This window comes from Mustela erminea, chromosome 8 (assembly GCF_009829155.1).
Source record: "Mustela erminea isolate mMusErm1 chromosome 8, mMusErm1.Pri, whole genome shotgun sequence".
Taxonomy (NCBI): domain Eukaryota; kingdom Metazoa; phylum Chordata; class Mammalia; order Carnivora; family Mustelidae; genus Mustela; species Mustela erminea.
In genome coordinates this window covers 107,434,706-107,454,641 of record NC_045621.1, presented here as the reverse complement: position 1 = coordinate 107,454,641, position 19,936 = coordinate 107,434,706, and the positions used below count along the sequence as shown (strand labels likewise).

General features: G+C 40.0%; 1 protein-coding gene across 2 annotated transcripts in view; it reads right to left on the bottom strand.

Moving 5' to 3' along the window:
- Window positions 1–19,936, bottom strand: part of CNTNAP5 (contactin associated protein family member 5) — an 825,683-nt gene that overhangs the window by 488,435 nt on the left and 317,312 nt on the right. The window lies entirely within an intron of this gene.

Genomic DNA, 19,936 nt, shown 5'->3' with positions numbered 1-19,936 from the left:
ATTCTGAATTTAGGGGAGGGAGTTTCTCAAAGAATAATGTAAAACCCTACTGATGCATTGAAGCTACCACCCCCCCAAAGCCAGCTCAACTGCTAAAGATAACAACTGAACAATAAGGATGACATCCAACTTCTCATGAGAAATGGGAGAGAACAACAAATGCTGAAAGTAGGACACCATCAACTTGGCATTCTATACCCAACAGAAATAGCTTTCAGTTCTGAAGAAAAAACAAAAGGTGAGATAATTTCTACACTCCCCACTGCTAATATTGCTAAATAAGTTATACAATCTGAAGAAATTGATTCAAGGTAGAATTGTTAAGTTATAGGAAAGAAGGAATGAAGAGTACTCAAAGGGATAAATATGTGGCTAAAAATAAAAGACTAGTTTTCTTTTCCTAAACATCTTAAAGTTCATTCACAGTTTAGAGGAAAAATAAAAATGTATTATGAGATACAGTATTATGAAATAAAAGTAAACATATATCAATAAAACTCTGAAGAATGGGATATAGGGTAAATAGAATTACACTAGTATAAGGCCCCACATTGTATACAAAGTGATATAATAGAAATTTGATTCAAACATGATAAGTTAAAGATGCATAAACATAAACCAAAAAGGTATAGCCACAAAGCCAATAAAAGAGAAAGGATGGGATACCAAATAATAGTAATAATAATAATAATAATAATAATAATAATAAATAACAAAAATAAGAACAACAAACCAGCAACAAAAAGCTCAGTTTAACACAAAATAAGGCAGAAAGTGCAAAACAAAGGAATAAATCACAAAGAGGAAAAAGAAAAAATGAATTGTTAGTAGACTTAATTTTTACCAAACTAATAATTACATTAAAAGAAAAACGAGCAAAAAGTCAAATGAAAAGTTAGAAATTGTCAGGCTGGACAGAATGGGAAGGCCCATCTCTGTACTTTTGATATGACACTTTTTTTTTTTTTAAATAATAAAGGCACTTACAGGTTGAAAGTAGAGGATGGGGAAAGTATTACAGGCAGACAGTAGATAAATGAAACCTGGAATTTTTGTATTACTATCAAACAAAGGGCATGTATTGCAAGATACCAAGAGACTCTAAAATTACAAAGGGCTAAGTCATTATGGAAAAAAAAAAACCAGAAAAATAAAAGTGTCTGCACCTACAGCAGAGATTTGAAATATAAGAAGTAAACCTGACAGAAACAAAAAGGGTGGAGGAGGTACAAAGTAGTGACAATTACAGTTGACTTTTATTATCTTCCTCCAGTAACTAATGGAACAAGTTGGGGGAAAAGCCAGTGAGGATACAGAATATTCAAACAGTGAAACCAACCTAATCAATGTTCATAGAACACTGAACAACTACAGATTAGATACATTGTTTTTAAGCACACATGGAATATTCATTAAGAAAGACCCTATTCTAAACCATAAAGAAGCATACTTTGTTTTCTGATCAATTAAGTTCAGAACTCATAATAAAAAATTATTTAGGAAACCCTCAAATGTTTGGAAGTTAGTCAACACACTGCTAAATGACCCGTAATACGTCAAAGAAGAAATCAAAATGGAATCTAGAAAATAGTTTGAATTGAATAATGGTAAAAACAATGTATCTACATTTCTGGAACACAGCTAAAACAGTCCTTAGAAGAAAATGTACGGCTTTAAATGCCTTTTTACATAAAAAAGGAAGAAGTGAAGTTAAAACAAAATTTACATCTCCATCCCAAGAAGTTAGAAAACTAGTAAATCGAACTCAGAACATTAGTAGATCGGATTACTACTCAGTAGTTAAAAAATAACCAACAGCATCTACAGCAAACCATGTGTTGAGCTAAAGAAGCCAGCCATGAAGAGCACATACCCATACCACATGATTCTATGTTCACGAAGTTCTAGAAGGTGCAGAACTAAGCTCTGGTGATAGAAACCAGAGGAGTCATTTTCTTGATGCTGGGAGACAGAAAATGACTACCAAGACCATCCATCAACTCATTTAAACAGAACATCCTTGTGAGGTAGAAAATCTGTATTATCTTCATTTTCAAGATGAGACAACTTAATTTTGGAGAGTTTAAATTGGATCATAAATTTTAAATCAAGAAATTATCAAGTTGAGACTGGATTATAGAGACTCTGATGAAAGTCCAGTGACTCTCTGATTTAATTCCCATTATCACCTGCATATGCCAGGTTTCTGAAACTAAATATTGCCCCTGGCACAATAATAGCTACCAGTTTTGAAGGGCTGCTCCACACCAGATACATCCTAGGTGAGCCTTTGTATGTTTTAAGCTCACTGCATATATTATGGGGAAGTTTGAGGCAGCTTCCTCAGTAAAGGAGTCACCCGCACCAGGGCACAAGTACATTTAAACTTTCTGAAATTGCACTACATCTTATAATCGTGTAGCCAGCCCACCATATTGGGTTTCCCACCTCACTAGTAGACCCTCGGAATCAGAGAGGTTAATTCTGAGCATCATTATATATACTGTTTCTCAGAATAGTTTGTTCTGTTCTCACCCCACATCAAGCAGTAATATACTGAATTTTGGCACAGACCTTTTGCTGTTGTCATACTGTGGGATGAATAGTGGCATCATCATCATTATTATTATTATAAAACATTATGCATATTGTTCTTGACAAAGCTGTTCATTGATTTTGTCCCTACATAAGAACACAGTGCACTAGTTAATCTTTCTTCCCCTATAGTTAAGAAGTGTAAGGATCACAGAAATTGAGTTCCTGTGTGCTTTTAGGAAAAAACAACCACATAGCACAGGGCTCACCAGTGGGAGCCTCGAAGAGAATACTTAAGAAAATGAGAGTGCCAGAGTCAGTATTCAGCAACTTCCACTAAGACGTTCATTCCTTGACAGTAAACAACATTTTGGCTTATGAATGGAAGAATTGTTGGTCATAATGAAGATGATGATGCTCTTCGTACCCTTTACTAGGCAGTTAAGTATAATAGGCACAAACTAGGAGTCTAAGATGGGACTGACACTGGCGCTTATCAATAGAAAATGGAAGGGTCTGGCTTAGCCAGAGCAACTCATTTGGCTTCAGCAAATACAACACATTGAGCCAATCCCACTGATGACTTTGATTGGCAGGAAGATTGCAAGCAACCAGGTGTCTGCCAGAGGGAAGATGTCATTAATTTGCTTAACTACAGTCTCGAGCAATAACTAACAGGTGCAACAACCAAATTTTGCCTCTGTAAACTTGACAGGGAGTATCAGGAATTCTCAGGGAGACCTATTTCAAGTCTGATGCTCTGCCAAACACCATGCTGCCTAAGAGTCTTTTTTAAAAGAAGCATTAGAGTGAGAGAGAAAGGAGATGAGCTTTGAGTGCTATTCCTAACAACCCTGCGGATTCACTCTGGCGTCCACAGCAAGGTACTAGGACTGTAATTCCTTTGGGGATATAGACTGTATCTTATTTTAAACTGGAATGCTTAGTGCATGGAACACAGTATTTCTTAAAGGTACAGTTGAAATGGCATTCAGTAACCCAAACCAAACCTGTACGCCTTAGATATCTCAAAATCAGTGAATTCTACAAACAGCACTTTAACATTGCTCACAGGGTTATTAGTAAGTTGTTGAACTCACTGAGTGAATGAATGAACAAAGGAACACAACTTTTCTGACTCTTGGTGTTCTCATCAGAAGAGTGAAAATAAAATCTCTAAGGCAGCTGTGAATCTTACATTAAATACTACATGCAAATGGACAGTGCACATAATAGACTCTCACAGAAACACACAATACACTCACACAGAGAGAAAGAGATTCCAATCACAAATTCTGTGTAAAAGTAGCTTTCTGTGAGAGTATATTCTGAAGCAGTGACTTATTAATACTCTCAAGCCCCGTGGAAGGCATTTGTCAATCATACTTAAATTTTCTGAATGACATTCAAAGGTATTTCCCAGGGAAAAAAAGTACAAACTAAAACTAAGGAAGGACTAGCAGCTCAGAGCTAATTAGAAATACATTTTTTGTATTTAATAAAGCAGAGGGTAATTAACATGCAAACCGCAGAGTTAAATCTAAAATTGATAAACCTCCTCAGGCTTCAGTGTTCCAAACTGCTATGCAGGGGTATTTGCTGAAATGGATTTCAGAGAGGCACTTATAGAGAAGGAAATGAGAGAGATCAGGGTTAGTCACTGGACACTACTGGCTGACAGGAATTCTTTTTTTTTTTTTTCTTTAGTATTTAGTTTTTTTATCTTTTTTTTTTTTTTAAATTTGAGTATAATTGACATACGTGTCACATTAGTTTTAGGTGTACAACAAAGCTATCTGACAAGTTCATATGTTATGCCATAATCAACACAAGTGCAGTTACCATCTGTCACCATACATCACTGTTACAGTACCATTGACTATATTGCCTAAGTGCTAGATTTTAGGGATGTAAAAAGGAAAATTAAACTGCTGGACCTTTTCTATTCTACTCTTGTTTGTAGTATGGTGTCCATGACATAATTATATCATTTTAAGTGTAGATGCTATATATCTATTTTAATTTCATAGGAGCAGTTTTTTAATTAGGCTAGAAGACCACCATGAACTTGATCACTGTATAAGAACGGGCCCCCCCATCTCTTGATCCCAATAGTTGGCAAAGAGGAAAACTAATCCATGCCACTGTCCACTCTGTTTCCTTTGTCTTTATGGCCTCCAGAGAGGAATAACTCAAGGAGTCAGAGCAACCATAGAGAAAAACTGTCACTCGCACTTGACCTTGACCAGAGGTGGAGTAGGACTCTCAAGTGAGCCCTTCTAGTTACAATCACACACTCATGTCCTGTTCCCCTCTCTTAGGAATGAAGTGTTCTTCTCTTTCCAGGCTGTGTGACTGTATCACTGAAGAATATGTTTCCTCCTTGGTTTCTGTCAGTAGGAATGCCTTCCAGCATGAGGTATGAATGCTTCCTCATTCCCATCGGAACCCCGACACAACTTTTGTCACACATGCTCTTGTGCAGTCAATGGTCAATTGTCATTTTGCTCCTACTTTCTACTTAACTGCCAGTCATCCTCTTGAAACGTGGTTACTGTGTGGCCAGTTCAGGAAATGGAATCCAATGTGAAGTCCTAAGATTGGTCACTTTGTTATTAATTTACCCATATTAAAGTTATTTGCATGAAAATATCATCAGGTATGAAGTCTCCAAATGCACTAACCCATCACATGCATTCTTGCTTATTCCCAGTAAAGGGAGATACTGAGACTTGACAGCAGAAGTTAGTGAATAACTTACAAAGATTAAAGGTAATGTCCTCCATTAAATGCCTCTCCCATTGGAGGCACCAGTGCAGTGCCTTTAGAAACTAGTACCTAGCCCCAGGCAGGAAGAGCTGGTTTCTCATAAATGTAGGACAGCACAGCTGTGACATCTGAATCTCTGCCTTTACTTCTCCCATTAGATGATTAATTCTATATCTCATTTCCACATTGTTCTCCTAGTTTAATAAAATAGTGTGTTCCTCTGTTATCTATTTGCATGAAAACAATCCCATCAATAACTCAAGTGCAATGAGAGTTCATTGAATGTCAAGAGGTACAAAGGACATTGTTAAAGCTACGTTAAAGTTGAAGTTGAAGGGCCCTCGAACCACCACTGGTCTCTGCCTACTCATAGCTTTAACAACAAACCATCATTAATTTGAAAGACGTTTCTGAGTTAAGTTGCTCAAAACTTTTCCTATACCAATAGGAACCTTCTGCATACAATTAGGCTATAAATTTCCTTTTGACAATTATTAATCTGGGTCACATTTTGTAGAAAATAAAATGGGATCAACTAATAATGTGAAAATCAGGATCAACCTACAGCTAATAAAAACACAACTTTTTGTCCATGGACTTGGATGATCCAGACCCCTATTATTCTTGAAGACACTATGTATGTACAGATAAGTATCTATTTAAATATGAGGATATGCACACACACACACATGACACAAAAATTCCTCCTTCTGCTTTTTATGTGACTTCTGCTGCATTAAGTACATTAAGTATATTAATGTACATTAAGTACATTAAGTATAAGGGGTAATAAAGCAACTGTTGACAACAGTGTCATCTATTTATGTTCCCATCTCTGGGCTGAGAACTAGAACACCAACATGTATGGCAGCTTGACTATATGGTGCACAACTGAAGAAAACAGAAATATCCACTTAGTAAAATTAGACTTTTTACACTCCATGAAAGCAAAGAGAAGCAATGCCTTTGCCCTCTTCTGAATTCTGAAAAAGGAATAAGCAGCTTTCTGAACTTCCTCCTCAGTAAAATAGAGAACTGAGCATGGGGGTTGCCAGGAGGGCCTGGTCTATTACAGGAGCCACAGTGAAGAGACATTGTAGTAAAGGGCCAGGCCCAGAGCTAGGAAGGGACTGACCACTGTGTCCAGGGTAAAGTCACGGGTACAAACCAAGATGAAAAGACTTGAGCTCTCCAGTCCCTTTATGCGCACACAGTGGCTTTAGTAGGGGATCTTGCCAACTCCTTTTCCCTCTCCAGCACAACCTGTTCTATCTTGCTTCATCTTCCTTCAAAAACGAATCTTGCTTTACTGTTTGTCTCTGTCCATGCACTGCAAACTCTAAGAGAGAAGGGTCTTCAGGAATCACAGGTAAGGCCCAGAAAGGTCTCTTGAATGAAGGAAGCATCCAATTTTTTCCCCTAACTTGTTTCATTAGGGAACCCTGCTATCTTTTTATGGAATGCCTTAAAGGGATTGTGCTCACATAGAAATGTGCACAGAACATCATCTTGAGAGAATTTCATATTCATCACTTTCTGTGGACAAACCAAAGATAGGAGTTGTAAGATATCTTCTCAATGAAAGATAATTAGTTGAAGGGGGAATTAAAACAATATTACATATGAGAGTTCCTTCCACTACTGACATCATTTTATTTTTTATTTAAAGATTTTATTTGTTTATTTGACAGAGACAGAGCACGAGGTGGGGGTAGGAGCATAGGCAGAGGGACACAGGGCTCAATCTCAAGACTCCAAGATCAAGATCTAAGCTGAAGGTAGACATTTAATGGACTGAGCCATCCAGGTGCACCAACTACAGCGGACTTTAATGCTCTTTTTCTCTTGAAACAAATTTTATTTTATTTATTGTTATGTTCAATTAGTCAACATATAGCACATTAATTTTTGATATACGGTTCAATGATTCATTATTGAGTATAACATCCAGTGCTCTTCACAACACATGCCCTCCTTAATGCCCATCACCTGATTACCCCATCCCCAATCTCCTCCCCTCTGCAGCCCTCAGTTTGTTTCCTGGAATCCAGAGTCCCTCATGATTTGTCTCCCTCTATGATTTCTCCTCTTCCATCTTCCCTCCTTCCCCTGTGGTCCTCTGCTCTACTCTTTATGCTCCACATAGGAGTGAAACCATATGATCATTGCCTTTCTCTCCTTGACTTATTGCAGTCAGCATAATCCCTTCCAGTTCCGCCCATGTCCATGCAGATGGTGGGTATTCATCCTTTCTGATAGCTGAGTAACATTCCATTGCATATGTGGACCGCATCTTTGTCATCCATTCATCATGCCCACCCATACTGTGGAAGCAGCTGATGTGTCCTTCTACTTAAGTACTCCTAATTCATATACCAAAGCCCTTCAGAGAGGCCACAGGACAGTGAACTCTCAATCTATATAGTTAAGAAAACCTGTACATCCAGCCTATCAGAAACTACCTGAGGGAAAAGTATCACAAGGAGAGAGCAGATGATACACACTGGGCATATTTCTTCCTTGATGTTATTTTGTGCCTGTGATGGTCCAATTGTTGGTCTCAAAAGCTATTTGCGGACTGTAGGTCTGGTTCCCACTGTTCTTTACATCTAATCGTCCAGAGAACAGGCTGAGCCTGATACTAGTCCTATGAGGACCAAGCGAGGGCTAAAAGGTTCTAGCATGTCCTTACCATTATTGCCTCCACAGTGCTTTACAGGCTCACTTCCAAATAGCAATGTGTACACCAGCTGATAAGCACCAATTCACCTGTCATGTAGCTGATTTTCTCGCAAGATAATTTAACATTGCTGAATAGAAACTTTGAAGAGACAGCAGATTTCTCTGGAAATAGGAACATGAAAGCAGACAACACATGTCCTTTTTTTTTTTTTTTTCCCCTCATTTTCCTGAGATTTGGATCTCAAACTAGCACTCTGAAGAGAAGATGTTAGCTCATTGTCAGCCTTTGGGAAAAAACATGTTATAGGACAAGTTTATCATGATCTACTTCTCTTCTCCATTCCTCCTTTGTTCCATTTCTGCTCTTAGCTGACTTCCAGCTTTTTTTCTGTTAAATTATGAGTAGCTCAAGCAATGGTCCTTCCTAGGGAAAATCAGAATTTCCACTTTTTCCCAATTTTATTGAGAAATAATTGATATGAATCATTGTATAAGTTTAAGGTATACAGAATGGTGATTTGATTTACTTATATTGTGAAACGATTCCCACAACAGGTTTAGTTAATAGCCATCATCTCATAGATATACAATAAAAAGAAAAGGAAAAACCTATTAATGTGATGAAAACTCTCCACTTTCCTATAATGGCATACAGTCATCATCATGCTGTGAGTCACATCCCTCATCCGTAGCTTCTGACCACCTTCCTCCAGCCCCCTCCCCCCTCAACACTCGCTATATCCACTCATTTGCCAATGGACCTTTAGGTTGTTTCCATGTCTTGGCTAATTGTAAATAATGCTCCTGTTAATGTTGAGATGCAGATGCAGATATAAATATTAGTGTTTTCATCTCCTTTGGATATATTCCTAGAAGTGGAATTGCTGGACCATATGGTGGTTCTATTTCTAATTATTTGAGGATCTTCCATACTGTTTTCCATAGTGGCTGAACTAGTTTATAATCCCATCAACAGGACACCAGCGTTCCCTTTTCTCTACATCATGGCCAGCATTTCTCTGTTATCTTTTTAGTGACGGCCATCCCAACAGGTGTGAGGTGGTATCTCACTGTGGTGCACATTTACAAAAGGGACACTTGTACAAAAGAATGAAGGAGAAAGGAAAGAAAGAGATAGGAAGGGAGGAAAAAAATACATGCAAACATATTTCATTTCTCCTGACAGGTTGGCTCCTAACCTGAAATCAAATCCCTGGGTGTCTGCTGTAAGCCCTGAGGTGCGGCCCTGAGTAAATGATGGCACAGAAAACATCTGGTGTAGGGTTCAGTTCTTTCTCTGCACTGCCTTCATCAGCTCTTCAGCTCTTCCCCGGGTGACTGCAATAGCCACCAGATCATCTTTCTCCCTCTGGTGTTACTCCATTTAATCAATCTTTCAAGAGAGATTATTACCTTTAAAATCAAATTTCTAGAGGCGCCTCTGCCCTCAGCTCGGGTCATGATCTCAGGGTCCTGAGATGGAGCCCCGAATCAGGCTCTCTGCTCAGTGGGGAGCCTGCTTCCCCCCTCTCTCCCTGCCTGTCTCTGTGCCTACTTGTCATCTCTTTCTCCCTCTCTATCAAATAAACAAATAAAATCTTAAAAAACAAAAATCAAATTTCTAGTATGCCCTATCATAAAGCCCTCCGTTTTCCAAACCATCTCCTGCTGCTTCTGTCCTTACCATGCCCTCCTTCTACTGTATCATTCTGCTAGTTTCCCTCAAACACACATGCAAACTCTTTCTTTAAGGATCTCTGCTATGCTCTTCCCAACCTCTTGTTTAAGCTGGCAACACTCCCCTTGTTGATCCCTGCTGTGTCTTCTGTCATGGCACCACACCAACAACAGGGCTGAAACCTGTGCATTATACTGGTCCCCTCCTGTATACAGCAATCACCTCGAGGACCTCCACCCTGAATCACTTTGTGTCTCTAGCACCTGATACATGGCAAAGGGGAAATGCATGATATTTTCATTCTTCATTTCACTTATTATCCCTGATCCCTCTTGAGATGTGTTACCGGTTCCTCAACTACATGACGTGGTATGAAGCTGCTGGGCTTTGGGTGGAGGTACCCTTGAAAACGACCTCCTACCATTACTTCATATATAGCCAAAGTCCATTAATTTTGTCTTTCAGAATCTTGGTTTATTTATCTATTCAATGGGAGTAATAATACTGATGAAGGGAAATTCTATATCGAAACTTCCTTCTTCCAGGGGCGCCTGGGTGGCTCAGTCAGTTAAAAGTCTGCCTTCAGCACAGGGCATGATCTCAGAGTCCTGGGATGAAACCCCACATTGGGCTCCCTGCTCAGTGGGGAGCCTGCTTCTCCCTCTGCCTCTGCTGCTACTCCCCCTGCTTATGTGCATTCTATCTTTCTCTTTGTCAAATAAATAAATAAAATATTTTTTAAAACTATATTTTTCTATAAAAATAGAAAGATTCCCTGGAATTATAAATTATTGGGCCCTTCTCCGATAGTGTGCAGTGGCTTCCACTGCTAACATCAAACAGCCTCCAAGCTGCCAATGGGCTCAAGTACCAGGGAGGTCTGCATGCTCCGGAAAGAATCAGAGGATTAAACTTGGATGATGCCTTTGTACCTCGTTGTGTCAAGGAACACTCAGGCCTTGTTTGTACTCTGCTTCATCCCCAAAATGAAACAGTCATTTTCAGACCATGCAGCCTGATAATTCCGCACTCCATCTGACTTCATTGTTGACCGTGTCTGAACCAAGTCGAACGGGGCATTCTCAGCTCTTTCACATGTCATCCAAGGCCCTGTTTGCCACCCCTATTCTGTTTTTTATGAGTCTTACTTCTTACAATCCCTGCATGCCCTGTAACCTCCAAAACCTGGGCTTATCATTGTTGCTGGCCATAGATAGTACACGGAAGGTTCTTTTAGCACCTTCCTGCTATGCTTTCACAGCTTATCAGTACGGAGTTAAGAGGACAGACTCTGGAGCCTGTGCTTACTTTCAAAATCCTTTCTGGGCGTGAGGACTTGGACGAGTACTTAGCTTTTCTGTACTAATACCTGCTCAAGTTTAAAATGAGGATAAAAATGCATTCTTTGAGATGGTGGAAATGAGTGTGTGTGGGTAGGGGTTTCCTGTGTGTACATTTGTTAACACACAAGTCTCATGTATCATGCAAGGATTATTCCGAGTAATACATACATTCATAGAGATGGCTTGAATATTGCTTAGAATAGTTCTTGCATCAAGTATGACGTTCTGGCCTGAAATATTACCCGTATAAATGTTAACTACTACTACTTAGATCATAATTACTTTTCAAACCCATTTCAAATGTCAATTTATTTATTAAATGAATCCTTATTCATTTAATTCCACAGGCAAAAGAGGGAGGGCAGCTCACATTTATTGGAAGTCGATGATAATCCAGGCATGGATTCTCCCAACAGTCCTTGTCCCATACTATGTTGTTTCTGGGCATTTTGGAGACGGACTTAGAGGTCGGGTGAGTCCCTGGCAGTGGAGCTGGGAGTGAGCACAGGGCTACCCTTCTGTTCAAGCTTCCGTTCTCCCCGACCCACACAATTGCTTTTTAGGAACAATGGTCTCCCTGTCCTTTGAACTGCAATTGTATATTATTTCTAACTCTGTAAGGGCACTTAATACTTTCTCTTTTATATTATAGTGATGCATGCACATACATGACTTTTACAATGAAAGAATAAACATTTTTCAGTGCAAGATTTTATATAAAACTCCATCTGATAACATCCACACTTGTCTAATATCACGTATTAAACATATGCTTAAAGCTTGACCTTAAACAGTGTACACCTGCCCCCTCCCTCACTTTCCATCTTGTTCTTTCCTTTGCTTTATCAATGGGCATGTTTGCTTTGTTTCTGTTAGAGTCTACATTCCTTGAGTGAACTTAATTTTTGGAAGACTCTAGGGTATTTAGGAAGATCCTAGCATTTACCCTGGGTGACATCCAAAGTATTTTAATCTGCACATAAAAACGTAAATAAGTAACTGCTATGACAGGGCATCTTGACTCTTTCATGGCATTGTAAGCCTAAATCTGAGCTCCACTGGATTCCTATGAAGTGCAGGCAGAAAGCATGGTTCAGGATAGGAGTGCATTCAAAAGGAAGGGTGAAATGCAACACAGTGGGGTGCAGTCCTGTCTCCATCACAATGGGGCTTCCATAAGTACCTTACTTCATGTCTTTGTCTCTTCCCCTGCCCAGTGGGGATCAGGGCCCTCTGTGCAGGGCCATTGTAAGATGAAAGACAGCATTACATGTAAAATACAGGGATGCCTGGGTGGCTCAGTGGGTTAAGCCTCTGCCTTCGGCTGGGGTCATGATCCCAGGGTTCTGGGATTGAGTCCCTCATCAGGCTCTCTGCTTGGCAGGGAGCCTGCTTCCTCCTCTCTCTCTCACTCTCTCTGCCTGCTTGTGATCTCTTTCTCTGTCAAATAAATAAATAAATAAATAATAATTTTAAAAAAATCTAAAATACATAGTAGTTCTGCATGTAGCAAATGCTTGTCACATGTTCACTATCCATCTTCTCCTTCTCATTAATAATATGTCATTTGTCAGGATGGGCCAGGCTGGACTCAATCTATCCTGGGGGTCTAAGCCTCATTCTGCCAGGGACTGTGCTCCTGAGGCTGGCCTTGTGATGTATCATTTCTATCTCTCCTATTTCCATCTCTGTATTCTCTTTTATTATTATGTGCTAGAGAAAGCACACAATAGCTGTAACAATTAAGTCACATTAGAAATGCCTAAATATGCCTAAAATATGAGGGATGTCTCCCACTGAGGGTTCTCTAACGTACTCCGAACATTCTAAAACCTTAGTGGCTGGAATCCAGGACCAACTGCTTATTTAAAGCTGACTGCACTGATTCATTCATGTAGAGCAGGAAATTCCACAATTGTTTTGTAGAAATAAAATATGATACTTCAGTTGTTCCCTTGGTCTTCCCAAAGCAAAGCCAGGATTTGGTTTGGGTGAGGTGACACCTGGGACAATGACTGCTCTTCATACTGACTGCGCCTGGGGTGGGGGAAACTGTGTTCTGACCCCTTAGAGTAAGTTGAGGGGAGTAGCCCTCTTGGTTTCAGAGAAGTCCAGTCAGGGGCACCCTGTAGGGTCAGGACAATTACCTGAGTGTGTGCAACAGAGTGATACACCGGGGGCGAAAGAGAGAGATGCCCCCCAGGACAGCCTGTTGGAGGTGCTGAGCAAGCTGGTCTTCAACACATGATAATCGGAAGTTTTACTAGGTTGTAATTTTCTTATTATTTCCAAGCTGCCTTCTTATGTCCAAACTCTACAGCTGAGTTTAGCTGATATTTAGAGAATTCTCCGAGGGAACTGTGTCTTCACTTGGAGGAACACGGAGACATAAATCCTGATACAGCAAAAAATCCTGGAGTCCTGGCTGAAATGAAGGGTCACCGCCAGGATGGGTTTGAGGGACATGTAAGTATTTTTCAGCATCTCAGAAATATTTAAGATCAGACCAGTCGTGAGGAATGGAGGTTTAGCTAATCCCACATGGGAATTAGGGGGAAGGGAGGCCCCTGCTGACCAGGAGCTCAGGCATGCCACCTTACACGGTCTCCACACTTTATAGAGTGTGAAGCAGTAAACATGCATGGGCTCAGATCTGACCAAAAACTATGCCCACTCAACCATGTCCTCTCATTCCTGTGTTTAGATTAAATGATCAGGAGGAAGAATAACAAAAGATAAAATAAGCTAAAATTTGGAAATGGGTGGGGCGCCTGGGTGGCTCAGTGGGTTAAGCCGCTGCCTTCGGCTCAGGTCATGATCTCAGGGTCCTGGGATCGAGTCCCGCATGGGGCTCTCTGCTCAGCAGGGAGCCTGCTTCCTCCTCTCTCTCTCTGCCTCTCTGCCTACTTGTGATCTCTCTCTGTCAAATAAATAAAATAAAATCTTAAAAAAAAAATTTGGAAATGGGTTATAAAGCAAAGTAAAAAGCCAAATAACTTTTAGGAGTGTTTTGAGGTCAATATAGATTGGTCTCAATTGTCCATAAGTCTCAGAATATATGTAAGGAAGAGTTATGAAAGTGTTAAATCAAAAAGTGCTTTTCAATAATTCCTCAGTCAACCTGATACCCAAATTGCCAAGACACACAGAACAAAGCATTTTTTTCCCTTCCTTCCTTCCTTCCATATTTTATTTTGATTAAAAAAAAAAAGACCACAATATAAACCAGAAGTTAGAATTATTCAAATAGTACACTTAGGAAACATATCTGAGCAAATTATTCAGTGCAGGAACTAGGGATTCTGAAAGAGACAGCAGGATCGAGTGAATAAATTTCAGCATGGCTTTACTTTGTTATGATATAATCTCAGTCTTAATTTCCAATGTGGCTGTCAAAATGCATGAGAGCTCTGTCTCCATTAAAGAGATTTTGGTTTTGTGAACTCACTTACTGAGCTATTTAGAGATTTCATTTAACTAACCCATTCCTAGAGACTTGTAAAGACAACTGGCTTAAAAGATTAGCATCCTTTTAACTGTTTTCCTTTTAAAGGCAATCAAAGCCATTTCTCTCCATCATCGGGGTAATTGTTGAGTATATACCATTTTATCCTGTTTAGATTATTTGACCTTTTCCTTGTCAGCTTTTATAGTTCTTCATTCCTGCTAACATTTCTTCACAGTAAGCAGTCTTGCTATATAGTAAATGCTAATTGGTCCTTTAAAAGGTTCCCATGATAAATATCTTTATGCCTCACTTTAAGGTTTCTGGGCATAAAGCGGGGACGAGAGAAGTCACTTTGCTCTGTGTCTTTCATCCAGATCCGTGTCCTCTGTCACCTTTCTCACTCTAAGCAACATTTGATGACTTGCTCCTTGCCTTTTTCAGCTTTCATTCCTGATGCCTGGTCTCACCTTGCCTTTTTTGGTGAGAACAGCAAGTGCTCTGGATTAATGATACTGTCACTGGTCCTATTTGGGGTTTCTACAACAGCGCTAAAACAAAAGACTCAAAGATTACAAAGACAAGCACTGAGGTGGGCTTCCACATAACCATTCCCCCAGTGCAGGCAGCAATTTCCCAAGGGCAACAACTAAAGGGGGCAACTTTCTTCTATTGTTATTGCCTGAGATTCACCAGATACAAAGTGAGGTGAGCAGGTCAATAGGTTGAACTCAACAAGATGACCTTATCAAGTTCGTCCATTTTTATGATCAAGTTGTGTCTACTCTCAGTTTAAAAGTTCTATATTTCATTCCTTGTTAACATAAATATGTTAATAGTTTAACCTTTAAAATATCTTAAGTCTGCAAAATGTCTTATTCCTTAGACATCCTTCTTAGCAAATATTTTGCCTCTGTTATGTAATAGCTTTATTCCCCCCCCCACACACTAGAAATATGTTATTTTAGCTAATTCCTTAAACAGTTTCTGTGACATAGACTTATCTATTCCATCTCTCAATGAAGACTCAGAGCCACAGAATTCAAATGACTTCTCCATGGCACACTTCTGGTAATTCATACTTAAAATCTAAACCCATGCTGGTTTAGCTTCAAAATTTTAACATTTCTCCTGGACAATGAAGAATAATACGTGAACCCACAGCTCTCAAAACTGATGTCCGGCACAAATTCTCAGTGTATCTTCCTTGCAGAAATGCGTTTACAATACTCTTGATTCTAGTTCTCTACCTTCATGGGGAACGGATATGTTTTCCTGATCTTGTGCAAAAATATTGCTGAACTGCATTTTTATCGCATCTTTTATGCATGGGGTGTAAAACGACTATTTAATGGACTGCTCATGATAACATTCAATGACTTTATACACAGGTGCGATGAAATAATTCCTTCTTGAGTTAATCATAGAAAAAATAACTCACTACAAAGCTGAATGTGTATTTTCTATCAATACAGGTGAAGAGTATGCAACTCAACATGTTACCATTTTTCCCTTAGCTGCTACACAAATTAATCTTTTCCAGGCGGTACAGTTTACTCAGGTGACTCTGACTGTATTTAGCTATATTTTCCTTCAGTATGTTTATCTCCAGTTGTCTTTGTCTTCCAGGGTCTCCTTTCTCATAAGCTGATTGGATCGGCAAGTGTAGCCCAGGAGAAAAGCAGGGACTGGCGGGCTGCTCTGGCTTTTCAGTAGAGAACCTTCTGCTGGAAAGTCAACTTTCCTATCGAGTGGAACAGATGTTATGAAATTTAGGAAGTCAGAAGTCACTCATCGGAGCTGCCTGCCAACCTGTGAGGTAGAACAGTGAGATGTGAACTAGAAGATGCAGATTAGGAACTAAAATCACACAAATGAACGCATGCACACAATAAATAAATGAAAAGCATCTAGCAGTTGACTCGGTCAGCAGCTGGATTATCCAAAGCCAAGGGGAAAGCCTGGCACATGGTTTGCTAACTGGGAGACCAAACCAAATCCTCTTCCCTTTTGCTATGATTAGTCATACTTTGAAGGCACTTAGACCTCTGATTCTTTAGCTGGAGGAGACTTTGGGGCTCTCCTTCACATCAGTGACCAACCGATGCTTTGTTGTTTTCACTGTCGTTGTTGTTGTTTATTTTTGTTTTGTTTTGTTTTTGTTTTTGTTTTTGTTTTTAAAGGAGGGTCTACCAATTCCTTGCATCTGTTTGCATCTGTATTCTCTGTGAAACGTATAAATGCCTTGGTTTTGTTTTTTTGTCTCAAATCAACTAATACCAGAATCTTATTATGTGAATAATTAATTTATTTGTTAAGTGTATGTGTGCCTTTTGCCTGTCAAAAACTAGTCCTAGTGTGAAAAACATAGAAGCAAAAGCATATTTTAGAAGGCAAGAGACATAACCTATGGGCTAATTAACCATACCAGGGACTGTGAAAAGTGTCAAATGAGTAAGAAAGACACTAAGTGTTATGTTCTTATTACTGGTTAAAAAAGTATTAAAAAAAAAAAAAAACTTGAAGAATTTTATTTTGAGTGGCATTGGAAAGGAGAATGGTGAAATGTTAGTATTTCCAGCAGACAATCTTTTCTCCCAAAATTTAGGGATATATATATATATATATATATATATATATATATATATATATATAACATTTTATTAGATTTTCAAACTTTTTGATTGCATTTCTTATCTCTACCTAAACATTACCCCATGTTAAAGGTATTTTGTCTGTTTTATTTTCAGCTCCTTTTCCTTTAATTTGTCCACACTGAGCTTGGCTTACTGAATCGAGATTCTGGAAAGATGTGTTTGGATAAATGGCTTCCCTTAGTCTCTCGGGTCTCATGGACACAGTTCATTCACTTTGGCTCATGAATGAATGAACTTTGAGCCTTCTGCGTGCCTGGCATTCTGTGAAGCACTGAGATAATGGTGAGAGCAAAACTCAACCCTGAGCGAGGGTCGAAGTCAGGCCCAGGACAGAAATGCGCTAGTAGTCACACAAATGAATGTGTGATGATGAAGGGGGAGGAAAGATGCTATCCATGCCATGAGAGCACATAATCCTGGTGTCTGACCTAGAATGAAGGCTCACAAAATGCCCTCTGAGAAAACTGATGCTTGAGCTGAATGAAGCTTGTTCTCTCAGCTTCTTAAAAGCCAAGGTTTTTGCTAAACCCGGGAAGGAGGAAGGACATAACCCACTGAGGTATAATGAGTCGCATCCAGAGTTCCCTGCAGAGCCCCACACCTACAGTGCAAGAGAGGCCCCATGGTGCTCTGTGATGTGGGAAACAAAGGCAGAAGAAAAAATTATTAAATTTCCTTCCTCCCTATATAGCCCTTTGACAAGTCTTTGAAACAGGCAGAGTGACATTCCTCTAGGAACTCAACTGCTTCAATGTTAATACTTTGCTAAGGGCAAAACGCAATCCTAGCTTGACACCACTACCACTCGGATCCTGTAAGCCACCTTTAACATATAAAAATTTCTTTGGAAAGTTCCTTTATCTCTAAACTCCCCAAGATATGTTTTGGCAATCTTCCCCCAAGCATATGGCCTACCTACATACATTTGAAGGGTCTCATGACTAAGGTTTTATTAGATGGTACTAAATGACTCTTCCCAACAATAGATAGCCCTCTCAAGGTCCTGGAAACCTTGCTTCCAAAATTTCTTAGAGACTTACACTATCCCTAACCCTCTCCCAACTTGGGGGTATATAATGAGCTGTTCCTCAAGACCCCAGTGCAGCTCCTTCTGCTTAAAGGTCCTGTCCCTGTGCTTTCATAAAATCAACCCTTTGCACTAAAGAGGTCTCAAGAATTCTCTCTTGACCATGGGATTCAAACCCCAATGTTTTTCCTACATCACTCTGCATGACTCCCAAGTTCTGGTGGCTATGGTGGCTGCTGCGTCTGTAGGGCAGGATCACTCAGGAAGCAGCTGCTCTCCCAGCCTCAGCCCCCCCAGCTCCAGCCTGCCAGCGTCTTAGCTGGAGCCCAAGGCACACATCTCTGTGCTCCTGCCCCAGAGGCACAGTCTGTATTCTCAAATGGTCAACTGAATATGTGAGGAGTTCACACATGGAGAGTAACTGATCAACGACAGAGTTGTTGGATATATTCCTCCCCTTAGTCATCAGGCCTGCTGCATCAGGCTACTAGGAAGCCATGAGGAGATGTGGCCAGCTTGGAATGCCACTCCTTTCTAACACCATTCCCTCTTTTCCCTCCTCCATCCCCTTTTCCCTCACTCTTGCTTCCTGGGAATTGCATTTGTCAAAATAGCTTTGGCTATTGGCTAAATAGCTCAGGCTTGGTTTTCTCAGGAAACACTGGCTGAGATAAGAAGGCAATGGACTGAACTCAAAATTAGCCTCCATTCTATTTGTTTTGATCTCAGAGTACAAACCCAGAGATTTAATTTAAAACAAAAACAAAAATTTCCTCTTCCTTGAGAATAACGACTGATAGAAAATTAACAATGAAACATGGTAGCCAAAATAGCCTATGCCTGTCTCCAGTGGAGGGATGGCATTCCAGTTAGGCTCTATTTATCAGGCCAAATCTGAAGCTTGTGTATTTGGTGTGGGTGTTGAGGGCACTGGTGCAATTTTAGGACAGCATCTACCAAGCATGATCAGAAGAAGCTACAAGACTGGAAGGATATTTGGGAATGATCACATGAGGAACACTGAAGCCCCTGAGGCATGAGATATATGTATGTATATATATCATCTCTCTCTCTATATATATATGTATGTGTGTGTATATATATATATATAGAGAGAGAGAGAGAGAGAGAGATAAACACACAAAGTGTGGGAAGGAGGATGGTGAGAAAGGGAGAATGATGAAAAGGGAAGATGAAAATTACCATCATATCATTATTAAAGAAAGATGCCCCTTCTTTTGTATAGTTTTAAATTATAACCATAGAACAAACTGGAAGAAATTCTTGGGAGTAATGCTGTTCAAGAGTGGGAGAGTCCGCATGATGAGGTAGCAGCATCACCTACAACTATCAAGGCTCTCCAGGGATGACACAGGAGAGGGGATTCCTGGAGGGGGTAGACTGGGTTGGAAGACTGCCAAGATTGCTTCCAATGTGAAGAGTCTGATCCTGGTTCTCAAACCTGGTTAGTGTTAGGTCCGTGGTCAAAGGAGTGAGACTGATACAAAGCAAAGGTCAAGCAAAGCCTTATTTTGAGCCAAGCATCAAGAATCAAACCGACCATTTGGGGCTGCCTCTTACAGAGAGAGCGAGCAACTCCCAGCCTCACAGACTAACTTTTATAGAGCAAAGGCCATGTGGTTGAGCCTGGCCACACACAGGTGGTCAATGAAGTTGCAACACACAGAGAAAGCTGCACAGTGACGCTAGGTCACACATGGGTGGCCAACTGAATTACAATTCACCCCATAGTAGCTATTTGAACTAGCCTATCACCTTGGTCAGAATTGGCACCCAAAG